General features: G+C 34.7%; 1 long non-coding RNA gene across 1 annotated transcript in view; it reads left to right on the forward strand.

Moving 5' to 3' along the window:
* LOC107974206 (uncharacterized) overlaps positions 1-22,556 on the forward strand; it is a 47,151-nt gene that overhangs the window by 20,343 nt on the left and 4,252 nt on the right. The window contains exon 3 of the long non-coding RNA XR_001716782.4: positions 8,762-8,839. This is a non-coding gene — a long non-coding RNA (uncharacterized LOC107974206). The remainder of the gene's footprint in view (positions 1-8,761; positions 8,840-22,556) is intronic.

Consider the following 22,556-nt stretch of genomic DNA (forward strand, 5'->3'; position numbering starts at 1 on the left):
GAATGGATTCATGTCATTATTGTGGGAGTAAGTTCATTATCACAAGAGTGGGTTGTTACAAAAACAATTTCAGCTATCTCTTGCTGTCACACTCTCTTGCCTTTCTGTCTTCCGCTGTGGGATAATGCGACACAAGGCCCCTAACCAGATGCTGGTGCCATGCTCTTGGACTTCCTAGACTCCAGAACCATGAGCCAAATAAATTTTTATTGTTTATAAGTTATCCAGTCTCAGGATTCTCTTATAGCAACACAAAAGAGATGACAGATAGATGGCTTTGCACATACATCATGGAGTTACTCTTTTACATGTATTTTATATGGTAGAATATTTTGCTTTATTTCATTTTCTGCAAGATATTGGGATAACCTTTGTCATCTCAAAGACAAGCTAAAAAGTTTTAGAAAGGAAACAAAAGTCAGAAAATCTTGGGTGTAAAATAATTTCTGGATTAATCACATTGTCTCGTTCTTTTATTTTGCTTAAATGAAAAAAAAATGCTGGAGTAAAATTCAGAACAATCCAGAATAAAAGAACAATTTTCTGATTCTGCTACAAAGAAATGAATTACACAAATGATTGCTTTCACATTATCCAGGGCAACATTATCCCATCAAAAATCTGTGTTATTCAATTCTTTTGTACTCCTTAATAAACAAAACCTGCAAGTTTGTAAAGTTACATAAAGAATATATCACTATCATTTCAGGCAATGTGGTATTACAACTTACAAGAAATGCCTGGGAGCATCCCACTTGCACCTCTTCAGAGACAGCTTATTTTCTATCTTGAAGACTATAAAGTAAAAAATGAACATAACAAATGTTTCAGTTTGTTCCCTAGACATAGTGTAAAGCAAAGGTAATACATAACCGTAATATAAAACATGGCAATCTCTTTCTTAAGGTGTTCATATTTAGCAATATCTTTGAAGTTTCATTCATTAGGCAAATGGGGAAACCAGGACTATTATTTCTCCTGAAAATAATTTTTATTTAAGCACATAATGTAGAAATCTACATCGTTATGTGCTCTTATGTCCTGTTATATGGAGGGCAACTGCAAGACATCTCATTGCATTAGGCTGCAGACCATTAACTAAAATCATCAGAACCTACCCATTCTTTTTTATCAGAATGTAATAAAGGCATATATTCTCCCACAGGTTTTGGTTGTTCTCCAAATATTTCCTCTCTAATATATAGTGTTTTAATTTGCATTTCCCTAGTGGCATATGATGTCGATTATCTTTTCCTATGCTTGTTTTCTATCTATATATCTTCTTTAGTGAGGTCTATCGATCTATTGCCCATTTTTAATTGGATAATTTGTATCCCAGATGTTTAGTTTTAAGAGGTCTTTGTATATTTTGGATGCAAGTCATTTATCAAATAGATGTTTTGCAAATATTTTCTATCAGTCTCTGGCTTGTCTTTTCATTTTCTTAACAGTCTGTTTCACAGAGCTCAAGTTTTTAATTTTAATAAAATCCAACTTCTCAGACTGTAGTTTCTGTCTTTCCTACTTAGCGGCTGGTGGTGAATTTTTGGACTTTAAAAAAAACTAATTTGGGTTCTCTTTTTCTGAGTGAGCTAAATTTATTGATCCTACTTCATTCATCACGTTTCTTGTTGACTATCTGTTCCTTTGCATCCATATTTTTCCTTGATACATCTTCTAATATCCCCCAAACCACTCCTTTTTCAATCCTTTCTATTTGCTATGTATGTTACAATTTTATAAAATTCTTTAGGGTTCATCTTTGAATGGATAGATGGATTATGAATTTTGCTATTTCTTGCCAAAATCTTCTTAAGATTGGCTGTATAAAGTAATTAGATATTTAATATTATTTTTCAGATTTTTTGTAAAGATAAGCTGCCTCTGATTAATAATCTTCTCTCATTGTCATGAGTATTTAGAAATATATAATTTTTTAGTTGTGATATTGCAGATAAAAGCCACTGCTGTTTCTCATGTAGAACTCCTCCTGCTTGCATCTTTTTAAGCTTAATGATAGCCACCCAAGCATTGAAATAAATTTCTACTAGCAACATAGTTGAGGAGGCCTCAACTTTCCAGCCCTAAAGCTCCCATTCTTATTCTGTGAATGAGAAAAACTAATATGTTTGTGAAATTCAACAACATGAATATTATGACTCATCTTCTCTCCTGAGATAGTCACCATTCATAAGTTTAATGGAACATAATATTCAAGGTGTGTCTATATTTATATCTGTATTAGATATACCATTTATTTATATATTATCCATTTATAAATTGATGATAAAGACATAGGTAAATATAGATACAGAAGGCACTTTTCATGCCTAGCATACCGAATTCATTTTAGTTGTGTCTGAAATGCACATTAATTCATGGCACAATATTTCACATTTTCCTTTTCTAATGATCCTACTTGAATCATTTGAAAATTCAGGAGATCAAAAATATTTCTTCATTACTGGTTCAAAAATAATGATAAAAAAGGAGTATGGGATGGGTAGATATGCAATTGAGCTGATGAGAAATAACCTGAAGAAAATGTCTTTAAAAAGTAAATACCTTAATTTAAAATTATTTTATTGCTAAAAATGCTAACAATCATCTGAGACCTTAGCAAGTCACGATTGTTTTGCTGGTGGGGAGTCTCGCCTTGATGTTAATGGATGCTGACTGATAATGCTGGTGGTTGCTAAAGATTGGGGTAGCTGTGGCAATGTCTTAAAATAAAATGACAATAAAGTTTGCTGCATTGATTAAATTCCTTTCACAAAAAATTTCTTTCTCTGTAGCATGCAATGCTGTTTGATAGAATTTTATCCACAGCAGAACTTAAATCAGAATTCGAGTTGACTCTTTCAAACCCTTCTGCTGCTTTATGCACTAAGTTTATGTAATATTCTAAATCTTTGGTTGCCATTTAAAGAATGTTTACACCATCTTTGCCAGGAGATCCCATTTCAAGAAACCACTTCCTTTCCGCAGCCATAAAAAGCAGTTTCTCATTCATTAAAGTTTTGTCATGAGATTGCAGCAATTCAGTCACATCTTCAGGATCCACTTCTAATTCTAGTCCTCTTGCTATTTCCATCACCTCTGCGGTGATTTCTTCCACTGTAGCCTTGAACCCTTCAAAGTCATCCATGATGGTGCAATCAATTTCTTCCAAATTCCTCTGAATCTTGATATTTTGGCCCCTTCTCATGAATCACAAAATGTTCTTAATAGCATCTAGAATGGTGAACCCTTTCCAGGAGATTTTCAATTTACTTTACCCAGATCCATCCAAGGAATCAATATCTGTGTTAGCTATAGCCTTCTGAAATATATTTCTTAAATAATAAGACTTGAAACTCAAAATTATTCCTTGATCCATGGGCTGCAGAATGGATGTTGTGTTACCAGGCATACAAACAATATTAATCTGCTTGTACATCTCCATCAGAGCCCTTGGGTGACTAAATGCATTGTCAATGAGCAGTAATATTTTGTAAGAAATCTTTTTTCCTCAGTGGTAGGTCTCAAGAGTGGGCTTAAACTATTCAGTAAGCCATGCTGTAAATAGATGTGTTGTCATACAGGCTTTGCTGTCCCATTTATACAGCAGAGGCAGAGTAGAGTTAGTATAATTCTAAAGAGCCCTAGGCTTTTTAGAATGGTAAATGAGCATAGGCTTCAACTTAAAGTCAACAGTTGCGTTAGTCCCTAATAATAGAGACAGCCTGTCCTTTGAAGCTTTAAAAGTGGCCATTGACTTGTCTCTAGCTATTAAAGTCCTCGTTGGCATCAGTCTAAGGCTGACTTGTCTACGTTGAAAATCTGTGGTTTAGTGTAATCACCTTCATCAATTATCTTATATCATCTAGGTAACTTGTTGCAGCTTCTACATCGGCACTTGCTACTTCATCTTGTATTTTTGTGTTATAGAGATGGCTTCTTTCCTTAAACCTTGTGAACTAACTCCTGCAAGCTTCAAAATTTTCTTCTGAAGCTTCCTCATCTCTTTCAGGCTTCATAGAGTTGAAGACCGATAGGGTCTTGCTCTGGATGAAGCTTTGACTCAGAGAATGTTTTCACTGCTTTTATCTTCTATGTGGACCATTAAAACTCTTTTCTTATCAGCAATAAGGCTATTTTGCCTTCTTATCATTCATATGTTGACTGGCATAGCATTTTTCATTTCCTTCAAAAATTTTTTCTTTGCATTCACAACTTGGCTATTTTAAGAGGCCTAGATTTGGCTTGTCTCAGATTTCAGCACGACTTCCTCACTAAACTTAAGTATTTCTAGCTTTTAATTTAAAGTACAAGAAGTTTGACTCTTCCTTTCAGTTAAACACTTAGAGACCATTGTAGAGTTATTAACTGGCCTAAATTCAATATTATTCTGTCTCAGAAAATTGGGATACCTTAGGAGAGGAAAAGAGACAGGACAATGGCCAGTAAGTGGAGCAATCAGAACACACACATTTGCTGGTTAAATTTTCTGTTTTATATGGGCATAGTTTTGGCACCCTGAATCAATTACAATAGTATTAGGTTGGTACAAATGTAATTACAGCTTTGCCGTTAAAAGTAATGACAAAAACCGCAATTACCTTTGCATCAACCAAATAGCATCGAAAATCACTCATCACAGATCACGTAAGAGACATAATCATAATAATTTTTAAAAGTTTGAAATAGTGTAAAAATTACCAAAATGTAACACAGAGACATGAAATGAGCACATGTTTTGGAAAAAATGGCAATGATAAACTTGTTCTGCACAGAATTGCCACAAACCTTTAATTTGTTAAAAAAAAATATGCACATACAAAATATTTAAAGTGCAATGAAAGGAAGCACAATAAAATGAGGTATGCCTGTAAACACATTTAAATAAGCACTAACACTTTCCATCATTCAACAATGTTTAATGATAGTAGTATATGTTTAGTTGTGTAGATTTTTTATTCTTTTTATAAATGAAGGTGGAAATACATTGAATATAATTTAAAAGTAGGTCCTATGAGTTTTGTTTTTTGGTGTCCTATAACTTCTAATTACAGCTGTGAAACATAAAATCATATTAACTATTTTATCTTTTTAAAAAAATAGGTGCCATGAAGGTTCAAGAAATGGAAGGAGACACTTTCATTTCTTTCCTTTGGAGTGCATTGTCTTTCATGTTTCTTGTAAAGGTACAACTTTCATGTAAATTTCAGTGAACATATTCTTTGATTTGTATCTTAAAACCATCTCTCCAAATCGAAAATGACCTTTGAAAAATTGTCTTTTGATATGTTTTTTCCCAAGTTGCTTCAATACAGAATTCTAGAATTACACATTGAACATTTACTTAATATTTGTCATTTTTATTCCTTTATTCTATATCACATGTTTCTGAATTATGCTCTAAACAAAAGAAAGTTGGTAAACAAGAAAATTTAAAATTTGATCAAATAAATTGAGTCTCTTCATGTTCAATAAAAAATATTTTTAAGAGCCTGTTATGATTAAGTCAGTGTGCAAAACACTAGTGCCAAATATTTAAAGACTGAATGCCTAATAATTAAAGGTATAGCTAGTACAATATAGATGTAATTCAAAAGTATTTAATAAGTACAATGTGGAAATTATGATGCTAAGCAAGACTGAGATATGGAAAATTCATACCTAATTGGGAATTCCTTTTCATGAAAGAGTTATCATTTGAACTAAGCACTAATTATAGACAAACTTCAACAGTAGAAAAAAGAGGAAAGGATTCCAAAGAGTTTAAAAACTGATCCCTCATGTATCTATAGGTTTCCTGAAGATAGTTCTGCAGCATTTTGATTATCACAGGGAGATACTCAGAATTAACACTAATTCTCCAAATAAATCGATCCTCTGAAGACTGTTGGCTCTTAGCAGTTGCTAAAGCCAAGTATTGTTGGAAGTTTGATTAGAAATCAGGTCCTTTGACTACAAGAATTAAGAGCTTAATTTTGAAGTTCATAATTCTTAATTTATATCCCTACTGTTATTAATATTTATTCATTCATTTATCTATTTATGAAATATCCGGTGCTTACTATATGCTGGAAACAGTGGTGCGAATAGATATTTTCTCTTACATACTTTGCATTCTCTTACATGAGAATTAGAATAAGTGGGGGTAAATGTTAGGAAATCAAAGGAAATGTTTACAATTAGTAAAATAAAACAGAAGCAGGGTGGGGCATGCTGGGAAAGGGGAGGTGGCAATTGACAATTTTAAATGGAGATGTCAGAGAAGGCCTTCCTAAGAAGGTAATAATATTTAAGCCAATACTTGTTGGAAGTAAGGGAGTTGTTCAAGTAGACATCTTTGGGGAAGAATGTTCTTGGCAGAGGTAACTTCCAGCTGGCTTAAAATCTCTAAGGAGAGAATGTGCCTGTAGGGTTTAAGAACCAACAAAGGGGGAACCAGTTTGTGCCAAAGGGAGAATGGGAGAAGGACAAACAGATCAGATCAGAGAGGCATTAAGGACAAAAGATGTAAGTCTTGTTGGCAGTGTAAAGGTTTAGGTTTTGACATTGAATGAGATGTGAACTCTTGGAAGGTTCAGCTCAAATAGGGAACATATTTTGACTTCCGTTTTTAAAGTATCATGCTGATTGCTGTATTGAAAATAGACCATAGTGGAGCATGTCAAGTAGAAGTTTGCAAACATTTTAGGAGATGATTGCAATAATCCAAGCAAGAGATAATAAAAATTTGAACCAGCCTGTAAGCAGCAAAAATATGAAAATAATGTATCTTCGTATTTGAGCAATGATGGGGCAAAAGTATGATCTTGGAGCAAGTGCTTTATTTTGAAGCCCACCTGATAATGGAAAAACTAATATGGTGACATAAAAACAAATTAAACAACAACAAACAAAGTGCCTCAAGGATGACTTGAAATCTGTGGACTATAGAATAGTTGGAATTTAAAAGAGGTCAAGGTAACAAGACACGCTCAAAGAGTAATTATTAAAGCGATTATGCACACATAGTGTGTAATGGAGAGTTTAGTCAATAAAGTAATTCAATATTTATTTAACAAATATTCGTTGGGTGCTTTCTGTGTGGCAGGCCCAGATCTAGTTGTTAGTGATAGAATCAGGACACAAGGCAAAACATAAATCTGCTGCTTTAAAGTTAAAAATCTAGGCCAAGAGGATCATGAAGAAAATTTTCAACCTATGTTCATCTACAAAGTCATGTCTTAAGCAGCATATATGGTTCCAATACTGTATCAGAAGCATGCACACAGTTAAATTCATAATCGTTATACAAACGTCTTAAATGTATAACATTCACTCCATTGATTCTAATAGTCTATTTTAAAATATATTTAAAAATTTTTTATAATTCTTGCTTTGAACAAAATTTTGTTAAAAATGTACCATATGTTTGTCTTTCCCCATAAAAAAGGCTTTAAAAATATATATGTGTATATATATGTATATACATATATAAATATATATTTATACATACATATATACATGCATATCTGTAACTGTCTGTGTATCTATCTATCTATCCATCTATCTATCCATCTATCTATCTATCTATCTATCTATATTTAAGATGGAATCTCACTCTGTCACCCAGGCTAGAGTGGAATGGTGCAATCATGTCTCACTGCAACCTCTGCCTCCCAGGTTCAAGCGATTCTCATGCCTCAGCCTCCCGAGTAGCTGAGGTTATAGATGCACACCACCACATCTGGCCAATATTTTGTGTGTGTGTTTTGTTGTTGTTGTTGTTGTTGTTTTGTTTTTGAGACAAAGTCTCACTCTGTTGCCAGGCTGGAGTGCAGTGGCGTGATCTTGGCTCACTGCAACCTCCACCTCCCAGATTCAAGCAATTCTCCTGCCTCAGCCTCCTGAGTAGCTGGGACTACAGGCACGCACCACCATGCCCAGCCAATTTTTTGTATTTTCAGTAGAGACGAGTTTTCACCATGTTGGCCAGGATGGTCTCGATCTCTTGACCTAGTGAACCGCCCACCTCGGCCTCCCAAAGTGTTGAGACTACAGGCATGAGTCGCCACACCTGGCCATTATTTTGTATGTTTTGTAGACACAGGGTTTCACCATGTTGGTCAGGCTGGTCTAGAACTCCTGATCTCAAATGATCCACCTGCCTTGGCGTCCCATGATGTTGGGATTACAGGCATGAGCCACTTTGCCTGACCTAAAATATTATTTATTTTCTTTTAACACTCTCTTAACTACTTAGGCAAATAACCCTGCAGTCTTCTTCATGTTATTACTTGTCAGGATCAAGATAATTTAATACCTATAACTATTTTTATGTTGTTTTTCTTTAGGCCAAAAGAGGCATTAAGACCAAGGGTTGTCAATATGAAATTTTGAGAGTTTGGAGCATAGTTTTATTTTACTTGTATTACTCAACTACTTCTGACATAAAAATTCATCTTCTGCTCCTCTGTCAGTTCACTCAAACATCAAGGTTCTGTCAGGTTTTTTTCACTTTAGATCTGTATTTTAGTATTTTTAAACATATACTGGTTAGATATATTTTTGTGCATTGTTCCTGCTGTAGCAATTACAATGTGAATATGAAGAATTTAGCTTCTGTTCCTCATTGGTATGTGAGTATACCTTTTTCCTTTCTGTCTACTTCCCATATTTAGGCAGCTTCTTATAATAATGACATTATTATAAGCTCTACATTAATAGAGTCCTGTATAATGTATAAATTCTCTAAGTTGCACTGTTCTATTTCATTTTCCCTTAGTGTCCATAGAGGTGAGGGGGAAAAAGAAACCACTCAGGTTATTACTGGTGGCAGAGCTGGATCATTAACCACAAGCGCGTAAGTTTCAGCATACTATTTTCCATATTATTTTCAAGACGGTTTTAAAAAAGATCATTCATAGAGATAGTTATGAAAATAATTTAAAGCATAAATAAATCATACCTTCTAACTTAAATTTATGTAGATACTTATGTGGTTCCAAACATCAATATTTTTATTCCAAAATATTTATTGAATCTTTATTAAGCATTATACTTGGCTATCTACGGTAGAGATATATATACTGATGTGTAGGTAAACATTTAACAGTTGGCTTTCTGTGGGGAGAAAAGCCCTTATTTGAAGTTTTTGTGGTCTTCTTTTATATAAATATTATGACTATGGTTGATTTCAAGCTATCAACTTGATATTTACTGAATGCCAACTTTAAGAGAGATGTTCATAGTCAGCTCTGGAAAGCTGGTTACAAAATCTGGTTCCAGCTCATGCTCAGAAAGATGACCATACAAAAGGAAAAATAAAATATTGACAAAAATAGACCCTGCCAAAACCTCACAAGGCAGTATATAATGTATATAAGAGAGTTGTGGAAAACAGTTTAAACATTTCAAAATGGAAATGCTTGAACTCTTGGTCTGACATTATAACTTTGAAACAGTGAAGAGTATCCTACTATTCTTTGCTTAAATTACTTTTTCTCTTCTAATTTCTAGCATGTTGCTGACTTGCCACAACTTAGGGTTTTTTTTTTTTCTTTTTCACTTGGACAGTCTTTTCACTTTAAAATTGCTTTTTCCCATGAAGTAGCTTTTTTTATTTTTATTTCCATTTAACCATAGAGAGTTATAAATTGGCGCTTTACTGTTTGTCAATAAGAGCTCTATAAGCCAGTCCACTGCTAGGAAAGATACGGGACTGAGGTCTGAGATTGATTTCAGTTAGTATTTATTTAGAATGATCACAGAGAACATTTCTTGACAAAAAGCCCATTTCAAACCCTTAAGAAAATGTGAAAAACTTCCTCTTTCCTGCCTAAAGGTAGCTGCCGATTTTCAAAAAGCATCAGCATTGTAGCTCTATGGTTTTCCTATTTTCTGTGGCAGAAGAGGAGCCATAATATTTATCCTGTCTAACATGACCCAGTGTGATCCATCTGCTTTCCTGCCTAAATCTCTTTCAAAAATTCTCTGTAGAATTTACTGCTACCTTGGAGTCACATTGAATTATACATAAGAACATTTTCCCTCTACACGTCTGCTCTAAGTGGTGAAATGCAAAAAAAAAAAAAAAAAAAAAAGTTTTCTGCAGTATATATGTAATTTAATATTTGGTCAATTTTATTTTAAATCTTCTAAATATTTTTATTGGATACACTTAAATATAGGGCATTGTTTGAGTTCTTTTTCATGGCTTCTTTGATTGCTACTATTTTAAATAAATATTTGTGCAACTCAGACTCAAAAGAACAGAAACAAATTTTTTTTCTACATTGCAATCTGTTCTGGCTTGAAAAACGTGCAATATATTTTGAAATTTGGTGCCTGCCACTATACATTATCAGAGATGAGTGTGCATAACCAAGTTTTCATGTTCTACTTAGTATGCTGATAATTCAGGTTGGCTGTTTTATCATCACTTTAACTTGTCTAGGCCACCAAAGAACAATGAGAACTTGAAATTAACTGCAGGTAGCTATTCAAAAAGCATATTGTTGCAGATGTAAAAATGTGCGTGTGGTTATGAAAAAGAAAAGTCAATTCCATTGTATTATATCATGCATACATCCCTTAAAATTGCTTCATCAATATATAATGTGTGGCAGAAATAAGTAAAATAAACAAGAAGCATTCTCCTTTTCTCTATTTTCTGCCATTTCATATTAGTTTTAATGAAAATACTTTGATTCAGTACATCCTGTGGAAACTAGGAAAAATATTTCCCTATAGATTTTGTTGTTCAATGGTTATTAAACAGACACTGGATAGCTGCATTTTTTTCTAAGACATTGATTTCACTATTATTATACTTCAGTAAAGTGGGATTTATAGAGCCATATTTTCATCTGTATAATTCCAGGAAGAGGAAAGCTTGATGAAAGATTTATGTATTTATTGAGGATGACTAAGGAGATATTTTGTAGTTTGTTAAGAAAAATAATGTATTAATAAAATAAAATACTGTTTATTTCTGAGATGCCAGTGAAGGTGGAAAACATTACACACTGTAATATCTTAATCTTTTAAAAATATTTTGTTACATTTCTTATATAAATCAGAACAGAGTTTATTACTTGATTGTATTTTATCTATTTGAGATTTTAAAATGTATAAAATCAACAAGCAAATTTAAATGCCATATAAATTTAGAATTGTACCAAAAAGTAAGTAACATTAAATGAATATAGAGAGCAAGTGCAAACAAATATTATAATACAGCAGAGTGAAAGAGAAATGCATTTGATTTGAATATAAGAAAGAGCCAAAAAGGCAATATCTGGCACCTACTCCACAAATTCCTAGAGCCATACTTTCCAAAGTCTCCATTACTGAACTTGGTAGCTTATATATCACTAGTAATAGCAATAATCATTTAATTTGTGAAAAATACTAGATGCTTAGTAAATGAAGAATATATAATGGGTTTTATCTCTTAACAATCAAGTAAAGCCTTTGTAATAATCAAGAGGAAGAGCATAATTTAAACAATCTTTAGACCAAATTAATAAAATGCTCAGAAATGTTATAGGGAAATTAACTGACTCCAAACTTTAGTTATCTTTAAACTGTTTTAGAAGCAAGTAAATATAACTAGACAAGCAAAAATATTATCCCAAATCCTTTACGGAATTATATGGGTTAAAGGAAGACAAAAATAAATATAAGAGTAGAAGGTTCTGGTTGTGTTCTTTAAGCTAAGAACATTTCCTTCAACCCTAACACTTCTTATTCTTTCAAAAGAAATTGGAGTACTTTACAGATTGAACAAATGTTCAAATTTTAGGACACTATTTACTAATGGAAGTAGTCTGTACATTAAAAGGTCGTGTGTGTGTGCGTGTGTGTGTGTGTATGTGTGTGTGTTATATACAGAGTCTCTCTTTGTAGATAGGCCCTAATGCGCTTCTCACAACTTTGGATGTCTGCCTATTCATGTAGCCAAATAAGGGCTAGCTTCCAAGAACAGGATTTGAGATCATGTGTCATCACCACTTAGACAAAGAGGCCAAATTGTGTTCTCCAACCAATATTTACCAGAACTTTGATAGAAGGATATTAGAAAACAGATAGTAACAAAGCAGCGCTTCGTTCCTTTTTTGTTATAGCTCCCTTAACAGATTTACAGATGTGAAAGCATTCACACCATAGGTTTTAGGCATCCTTAGGTCAACTAGCCAGCACCCGAAATTACAGCGAAATTTTTCCTTTTCTACTTCAGGCATTAATTTATAAATGTGTCAGCAAAGACAGCTTATTCATTAGCACATACATGCCTCAAGATTCAGTTACACCAAAGGGTCACCAGGGACTAGATTTCAGAAAATTGTCCAAGAGTAAGGAGGTATTTACTTCGTCATCTTATCATCTCTTGAAATTTTACATTGAAAGCAGATGCCGATTGAATTGCTGAAACCCGACACCTCATTAAGATGAAAATAAGGACAAGTGTGAATAGTAAGTGGTAGAATAGTGACCTAGCTGTTGGAATTCAGTTGATAACTTGTTAGCATCTCATCTGGAAGCCCAAAGCCCTGGTGATGTTTAACATTTTGGGTAGCCTAAAAATCATCTGTGGCTAATGTTACACATGAAAACAAAATGTGTGGGTAAAATGCATCTCATGTATTCATTTTCAGGAAAGCAATAGAAAAGGATAGAGTCACATATGGCATAGTCACATATGGTAGATGGTTACCACTTTGATTCTGCCTCCTGTGAAAACATATACAACTGATTGACACAACAGAGTGTACACACGGGGTGGCCAAGAGGAAAACAGGGATCATGCGTATGTAAATAGCATTGCACATTAGCAGCTGCAGGGTTGGGATATTGGCTCCCATGGCCAGACTAAGGTACATAGATTTCTGACTTTCTGTCTGCCAGAGGTCAAGAGAGATACAAAGCAAACAAGTCAGTCCTGTTTTGGCAGGTGAGACCAGAGATATAAATAAAAAATAATCAATGAGGTTGTGAAGGGAAAATGGTCTTTACCTTTCTCAGAATTATGCAGAATAAAATGAACAGTTTATTAGAGTCTCAGAACTCAACATTTTATTAGATTTGTACTAAATTATTTTGCTGTGATAAGAATAGAATATACATACAGCACCTAGATGCTATATACACTAGTCCTCCCTTATTTGGGAGGAATATGTTCCAAAACCCCCAGTGGATGCCTGAAACTTCAGATAGTATTGAACCCTACATATTCTTTGTTTTTTTTCTATATATACATATGATGAAGTTTAACTTATAAATCAGATACAGTAAGAGATCAACCATGATAATAATAAAAGATGACAATTATAACAATATTTGAGCATCACTACTCTTGTGCTTTGGGATGATTATTAGGTAAAATAATGATCACACTGACACTGAGATAACTGCCACGATCTATCTGAAAAATGAGATGGCTCATAAATGACTAACAGGTGAGTAGGGTATGCAACATGGATACACTAGACAAAGGGATGATTCATGTCCCCGGTGAGTCAGAGCAGGACAGTAGGAGATTTCCTCAAGCTACTCAGAGCAGTGCACAATCTAAAACTTTTACATAGCTTATTTCTGGAATTTTCCATTTAATATTTTTGGACTACTGTTGGCCACTGGTAACAGAGACCACAGAAAGCAAAACCTGTGAGAAGAGGGAACTATTGTACACATAGAAAAAGTGAGCTATTGAGGAGAAATATTTAGAATTTATTAGTAATCAAAACTAAAAAATAGTTTTTCCTCTATTTTCATTTTGAAAGTTTTTTGAATTGTACCAACAGTTTCAACTTTTTCTTTACAAGCTAGTAAACAATGGTGTCAACATATGTTTTCTATTGGCAAAAACATAACACCAAAAACCAAAAAATTGACATACCAGGTAGAATACAATGACTGCAAGTAATATTTTTACCATTTTAAGATTTATTTTTAGTCTAATTTACTTTAAACATGACAGCCATCCATTTCTGTTCCTGATGTCTTAACTTCATCTGCATTAATATAATCTTCATTATCCATAAAATCAGAAAATAGTAATGAAGTCAGTATATCGTATATTGTAGCATAGTGATGTCACTGTCTTTATGTATTTTTTTAGTGGCATATTATTTATATGTAGAATACAGTCTTACACAAAACCTGAATACATAAACATGTAAAAACGAGGCTTTTTAAATAGAGCAAGTCCAGAAATACATATACTCATTCTGCCTGTCTCCATGAAACTATTGGTTGGAAAATTACATACTGCTATCTTAGAAAGATTGGAAGTCACAGATACTAGTACGCTCGCAGCCACTGAAAAATATGTCGCGCTCTGTGTAACCTCAGTCTCCTCATCAGTAAACTGGTGCTAGAGGATGGAGGAGGGAAATTTATCAAGAAAAGCAAATCAGACGAATTGAAAAAAGCCTGTTGTGAAACTATTTAAGTATTATTTTTATTATTGCACATAAAAGTTGTGAACAACAACAAAAAATGCTTCACTCCTTTTGTGACACTGATGAGTCCTTAGAATGTAGCATAGACACATGCACACGTATGTTTACTGCAGCATTATTCACAATAGCAAAGACTTGGAACCAACCCAAATGCCCATCAGTGATAGACTGGTTAAAGAAAATGTGGCCATATACACCATGGAATATTATGCAGCCATAAAAAAGGATGAGTTCATGTCCTTTGCAGGGACATGATGAAGCTGGAAACCATCATTCTCAGCAAACTAACTCAGGAACAGAAAACCAGACACTGCATGTTCTCACTCATAAGTGGGAGATGAACAATGAAAACACATGGACACAGGGAGGGGAATATCACACACTGGGGCCTGTTGTGGAGGATAGCATTAGGAGAAATACCTAATGTAGATGACAGGTTGATGGGTGCAGCCAACCACCATGGCACTTGTATACCTATGTAACAAACCTGCACGTTCTGCACATGTATCCCAGAACTGAAAGTATAATTAAAAAATAATAATAATAAATATTTAAATGGCAAAAAAAAAAAAAAGAATGTAGCGTAGAAAGAAAATATCAGCTGGGTCAGAATAGTTCCCTCTATCTAATACAGATTTTATAGGACTTGTCCATACAGAGGTAGAGAGTGTCATTGCCGTATTAATTATTCATGAATGTGTTTGTCACAGGCTACCCTGAGAATCATAAAAACATTAAAAACAATTATGTAGAGACAGATAGTTTTAGAGTGAAATGGTATGCTGACTAAAACCAAATATAAGGACTCTTTCTCTGTTTCGTCAGTGAATTGTTTCCTCAAAGAAAATATGGGAAATCTGTTAAACATTTTACGTAGTTATATTGTTCTAATAATAAGATAAAAACTAAAAGTTTTGGCTATTACAATTGATATTGCCTTAAATGTTTATTCCTGTAGATGAGGAAGAGTTTCATTGTGAATAAGTTTTCCAGTGGCATGTGTCATGTGTAACAGAAACATATTTAGTAAGCAGACATGATACACCCACATAGCATAAATTGATATAATGTGTATCAGGTGTTTGTGAGGGAATGCAATACAGTTCAAGCATTCAACTTTAGCGTAAGTGAATCTTCTGAAAAAATACATCAGAGACTTGTATAATGAGTGCTAAAACAAATGATACAACAATATGTCCCATATTGATGAAAACATAGTATTCTTGGCTCACATTCTCTGCCCGATCTCATTTGTATATGAAGCAGGTTGAATTTTTTTATCCTCAACAAGGAGTTGTTGTGAGTGGTTAGGAAGTAACTACCTTAAGATAATTTGATTTCTCAGTTCCACATCAATTGGGTATGGTGCTTTTCACTTTCTTTACCCTTGAACTTTTGGTGGCATTAGGGATGTCTAAAAAATGTTCTGTGTCAACCTAATAATAATGTTTTCTCATAGTTTATGAAATTGACTCTTTTGGATCCCACTTATTCTATCTTGTCCTTATTGTATTCACAATTCCTGCTGAAAATGCCTACCACAGTAACTGTCATCTTTCCCTGAATCTTAGGAATATGCCATATAATCATGTGAACATTGTGGAATCAGGAGATATTCAATTGTAATAAATTTAAACTTCATTTCCATGAATACTGACTGACATTAGTTGTTTGGGGTGTTAACTCTGTATCCTTAAATTTATGAGAAAAATATTGGTACAACTCCTGGCAGGCCAAACAAGGGTTGGTAGATGTAAACAGGTAAGCAAATATTCTGGAGAAGGTAATAACTGATTTTGCTGACCTTGTTAGAAAACACTTGCTTAATTTATGCAATGAGCAACATATTATATTTCTTTTATTTTTCTGTCAGAGGTGGCTGACATACTTTCACTGTTGAGCATCTTTTCTTGGCCATTATTAAAGTCATATTTTCTTTGGTGAAAAGATGTGCGTGCTGAACTTAAAAAAAAAATACAATAACCTTTATGAAATCACCCAAGCATTAATGGTGACACCAATCATGCTACTCACTGTCAGTATTCTCACTGTGCTATATTAGAAAAAAAAAATGGCAGATGAGGTTGACCAGAAGTATACTTCCACTAAGGCTATGCTTTATCAAGTGTTTTGGTCTTTAGGAATAAGTTTGTTAAGACAAAGTTATTGGCCCCACGAACAATTATGAAGACAGCACATTTTGATTAGTTCCCTCTGTTTATTTTGCTTGAAGATAGACTAACAGCATCTTTATACATAACAAGGAAGGCAGAGTAATTGATCTTCAGATATGAAGTAGCAGTCATTTTACTTCAACCTGTATGTCAGTTAATTTTTACTGTGTGACAAACTATTCCAAAACTCAGTATTATGATATGACAACAGTTTATTTGCTTACAATTCTGTGGATCAGCAACTTTGGCTTAGCTTAACTGGTTTGGCTTATCTATGTTGCATGCAGTGTTGGCTGGGTTCGCTCTCACATTTGTGATCAGCTAGCAACTGAAAATAGAAATAGGTTTTTCTATTGCTGATATGTCTGATGGTGCAGTGGTTGTTACCAGTGATAACGGAGTTAAGTAGGCATATCCCACTCATCGTCTAGCAGGCTAATCCAAGCTTGCTCACGTTATTGTAGTCACAGTGTTTTCATGTGCAGCCAACAGAGGGCAGTTCCCAATGTATAAGCACTGTTTGAGCTGCTTCTTGCATCACACCTGATAATGTCTCATTGGCCAAAGCGAGTCACATGGTCAAATCCTGATTCATAGGGTGGAGAAATTAACTGCATGAGATGGAGTTACTTCTCCATCTCATGGGGCATACTTCAAGTCACAGGAGGAGCTCCAAGTTACATTACACAAAGGCATTCATATAGGGAAGTGAAAAATTGGTGACCATTTTTGCAGAGGATCACCACTCAAGTTCTGGATTATGAACTACAGTGATGAGTCAGACTGCATGGATTTGGATCCTAGTGTCAGCATGTACTATCTATCTTAATTTGGACAAGTTCCTAAACCTCTCTGTGCTGAAATTCCCTCATATATTAAAATATATAATGTTATAGGATCTTCTCATAGAGAAGATTAAATGAGTTGCTTCTTGTGGTTGTTTGAAGAGTGCTTGTGCATAGTAAAAGTTCGGTAAATGTTATTATTCTCTTAGCAATACAAATAACTAATATGTGTTATCTTTAAAGTCTGGGAGGCACATTCCCATCCACATAATCTCTTCCTTTCTATATCCACACATTGCTTGCTCTTATTTGGATCTGGGATCTTGCCCATCACCTCTTTATTTTTCATATTCAGGTTTATTTTGTTAATAGCCAACTGTAGTCTTCACCAAGAGTTAAAGATGGAGTTTTTTAAAAAAGGGGACCCTATATTTAAGACCCTGGTTGATGTTTTGTTCCTTTGAGCACGCCAAACCTGTTTCTAACTCAGGGCCTTCAAACTTGTTCTTCTCTGTCTGGAGCACTTTTACCCTGTTCTCCCCATGGTTGGTGCCATCTCACTATTCAGACAGCATTTCAAATATCATTTCCTCACAGAGGACTTCTCTGCTCGCCGTACCTAAAAGAGTCTCTCCTCATGAATTACATTACCTCACTATCGCATGACCAGTTTTATATACTACATTGCACACCTTACTCTCTAAAACGTTTATTGTCATCTTCCCCCACTTGAATGTAAGCTCCATTCGTGCAAGAATCATCAGTGCAGGTATCTCTAACCCCCACAAGAATGCCCTGTCTGTAATAGGTTTTCAATACATATTTGACAAACTTATTGAAAGCACACTGTATTCCTATGTGCCCCAAAGTCCCCGACATTATACACCCTGAGTGGGTTCTTGGTAAACGTCTGTTTAATAAAGGAGGCAAAATTTATTCAGTTTATCAGTTTATTGGCATATTATGGAGGTCACTACTTACATAGGGGATTTTTAAATTAAAAAACAAGTAGCTAAAACATCAAGCTAGAAATGATATTAAGGACTGAAGGAAACTTGTATAGTACAGAACAAAAGTAAAGAATGTGCTTGAAAGCAATAATTCAGTTAGGTCTCTATTATCTGTGCTAATGAAGAGGAGCAATGAAGCAGATAATCCATAACAACAGATAATGAAAAACTATTTGCATTTAGCTCTGGGATGCATTATTCAGAGTCCCTACCTTGTAAACGTGTTCTGTTCCAAAGGTCATTTGTAAATAGGTTATTTTGGACTCAGACTACATTTCCTAGAAAATAATATAGCTGATTTATAGTACTAAAAATATTTAGGAACTAAAGAGCAGCTAGAACGCCATTATACCATTTTAGTAAGAAAAAAGCCTTTCGGTTTCCAAGTAGATATGTCTGGAAGCTGTTCTCACTAGCCACAGGTCTGCTTTCCCCCATCCATCTTGAAGAAGCAAAAACTTCTCTCCTGCTTCCACTACTTTCAACTCCAAATTAAAGTCTCTGGTAACTATACTCCAAAGAGGGTTGTGGTAGGTGGTGGGGGTAGATTCTGGGATAGTATACTGGGGCTCTATAGTAAAGGTCTGCAGATAGTAGACAGACATTATCAGAGCTGCTCCAGTAGCTTTGTGAAGACTCTTTTGGAATGGGAACCCATGGGAGATAGGCAGCCCCCTTGAAGTCAGGTGTCTGACACCCCTTGAAGTCAGGTGTCTGACATGAGGAGATAAAAAGATCTGTGACAACTAGCTTGATATTGCTCAATGCATCAAATTTCAGATCAATTCTAGAAGGTGTAGCCATAAGAATAGGCGATAATAAAGTTGGAATTTTGTGAAAAGATAGCATGCAAAGTGACAGACAATGATATTTTAGCAATATAACCATATGTGAAAATAAGTCTGAAATTACATGCATTATGACACTGTGTATAAAGTTATTGTTATTTTTTTTTCTTGAGACAGAGTCTCCCTCTGTCGCCCAGGTTCGAGTGCAGTGGCACGATCTCAGCTCACTGCAACCTTCACCTCTTGAGTTCAAGTGATTCTCCTGTCTCAGCCTCTGGAGTAGCTGGCACTACAGAAGTGCAGCACCACACCCAGGGAATTTTTGCATTTTTTAGTAGAGATGGGGTTTTGCCATGTTGGCCAGATTGGTCTCAAACTTCTGACTTCAAGTGATCCACCCACCTTGGCCTCCCAAAGTGCTGGGATTACAGGCGTGAGCCACTGTTCCTGGCTGACAACTATGTATAAAGTTAAATACAACTAAAATAACTAAAACTTTTAGGATATATAGATGGAATAAAATTATATAAAAGAAATCAAAGGAATGACAGATCTGGAGATCAGTGTGACAGCTATCAGGGTGGGAGGAGAATGGAATTTGAGGACCATATGGTTAAGTGCAGATTTTCGTCAAAGACCTAATTTAGTCCTGGGTGCTTTTTTCTATCCTCATAATACTTATTCCCTTATAGACATTCTCTTATTTTATTTTTATATTCTTTGGCTCTCGTCTATAGTGTACATTTCTAAATACATTGTTTTTATTTTCCAGATTTATTATGATACTCCAAGCACAGACAATTAATTTTAAGTGTAGTGGCAAGAATAGGTGTCATTGATTAGGTGATATTTGGTCAAAGTTTGAAAAAGGTTAAATAATTAGTCATGATGACATATGAAGAAAGAGCATCCTAGGAAGTAGGAACAGCTACCGCCAAGGTCCCAAGGTGGAGCTTTCCTGAATTTTTTAAGGAAAGTCAAAGAAGCCAGTATGGCTTGAGTGAAGTCTGCAAAGGAGTGAGTACTAGGAGATCAAGATAGAGAAAAAACAAAGAAGCCAGAGCATCTGGGACCTTGCAGGCCATTGTAAAGCCTTTGTCTTTTACTGTGTGCACAACGTGTGTGTGTGTGCGTGTGTGTGTGTGTGTGTGTGTGAATGTGTAGGTATGTGAGACAATCGAGGTTTTGAGCAGATGAGTGTTATGATGTAACTTATTTAGTAAAAGACTTACTCTGGGACATTGTGTTGAGGAGAGACAGTGTTGGGGTGAGAGGCAAGGCTGGAAGTAGCCCAAGTAGAATCCGTTAGGAATCTATTATAAAATCTGAGAAATAAGGATGGGCTGGAAAGGGGTAGTAGCGATGGAGGTGTTGAAAAGTGGCCAAATTCTGTAGGATGTGAGAAAAAGAGAAGAATCGCAATGATGTTAAGGTTTTTGGCCTCAGCAACTGGAAGACTGGAGATGCCATCTGCTGAGATGGAGAAGACTATGAGAGGCATAAATTTTTAGAGAGACAATCAGGAGTTCTGTTCGAACACACTAAATTTAAGATTTTTATCACATATTAAATAAAATTTAAGTTGGGTAACATAATATGTGAGACTGGAGTTCAAGAGAGAAGGAAACCTAGGCCAAAGAAATAAAATTGAGATTTTTTTGGCATTATGGATAATGTTTACAGTGTTGGGCTTGGATGAGATCATCATATGTTATCAACCACTGTGTAAATTATCATTGGAAATTGAAAAACAAAATTTAGCTTTTATATTCATTCTTCAGGTTTGAGAAAATCTTTTCAAAATGAATTTTATTTCCAATAACCCTTTTCTACTATCTCCCATTATACATACTTCATTCGGGTTTGTTTTTCATTTATATTATTTATTTGTTCCTATGAGGTATATTACTTCTCAAATCTAAGTTTCATTGCCTGTGGCCTTTTGAATGCTGTCAGTGATTGACCCTGGTAAAATAAAACTTTATATTTAGAACATGGTCCTGTTCTCTGTTATTTTATTTTCTAATTCAAATTCTTTCTTCACTGGGAAGTGAATTGCTTCATCTCTATTTAGAGTTGTAATTTGAACTCTAGAAAGAAACAAATCCTTCAAAGCCATTAGGAGGTTGACACATAATCTTACCAGTAAAGGGAAAGGCTGCACAGCCAATTGACTGTCTTCTATTTACTTAGTTTATTGACATTGTGTTAGTCTCAGAAAACTGGCATATCATTTTAAGAGGAGGCTTTGTTTCCCTAATCTTGTATCTTACACAAGATCCCCAGAGTAGTAAACACTGTGTAGTACCCTTAGATGGAGAATTTTAAAAAATAAAACAAGATATTGTTCGAACAAACATTCAAATTTCTAGTAGGTAAACATCTGTTAAGGTTTATTTTTTTAATCACGTGAATTTTCTAAAGATCCCTTCTGCTGAATAATATTATTTTTATATTCATCACTATCTTTAACCACATGCTCAAATGTCTTTCACCAATAATGCTGCTCCTTGACCAGTTTTACTCCGAGTATTTTACATGTATTTAGGATATTTTTCAGTGTACTTTTTAATATTGATGACAATATCAGATCTTTGATCTGCTAATACATCTTGATACATATGCTTTTGAACTTATTTGTAAAATTGATGTCAGTGTATTAGAGTTTATAATGGGAGTCGGCTCATATGATTATGAGGCTGCAAAGTCTCACTGTCTGTTGTCTGCAAGATGGAGAGTCAGGAGAGTGGGTGGTGTATTTTGGGAGGTGATGATGGTGTAAGTGAGTCCAAAGGTCCGATAACCAGGAGTGCTGATGCTATGCCCTAGGGCAGGAGAAGATAGATGTCCTAGCTCAAACAGAGAGTATTCAACCTTGCTCTACCTTCTTCTTCTATTTGGGCCCTCAATATGTCGAATGAGACCCTCCACATTGTTGAGGGCAATCTCCTTGACTCAGTCAAATGATTCAAACTCTAATCTCTTCCTGAAACACCCTCACAGGAACACCTGAAGGTAATGTTTTGCTGCCTTACTGGACATCCCTTAACACAGTCAAGTTGACACATAAAATTAACCCTCATGGTTGGTAAATAATTTTTAAAGAAATTTCCCTAGAATTAAAAGTACATTGTTAGGTGTGTTTATTATCCACATATTTAAAAAATAGTCGCTGTAATACTAAAGGATGTACCATTGATTTTATTGTTATCAGATCACCACATAATAAAAATTGACTTCTCAGACTGTAATCATTTCTGCTTAGCTTTTCGAAATGTGGATTCCATATTCATGTCTATTTCATTGTGCCTTCTATATTTCCTTCAAAGCAATGACTTTAAAACAACTGAGTTGCTAC

The sequence above is a fragment of the Pan troglodytes genome, chromosome 1 (assembly GCF_028858775.2).
Source record: "Pan troglodytes isolate AG18354 chromosome 1, NHGRI_mPanTro3-v2.0_pri, whole genome shotgun sequence".
Lineage (NCBI taxonomy): Eukaryota > Metazoa > Chordata > Mammalia > Primates > Hominidae > Pan > Pan troglodytes.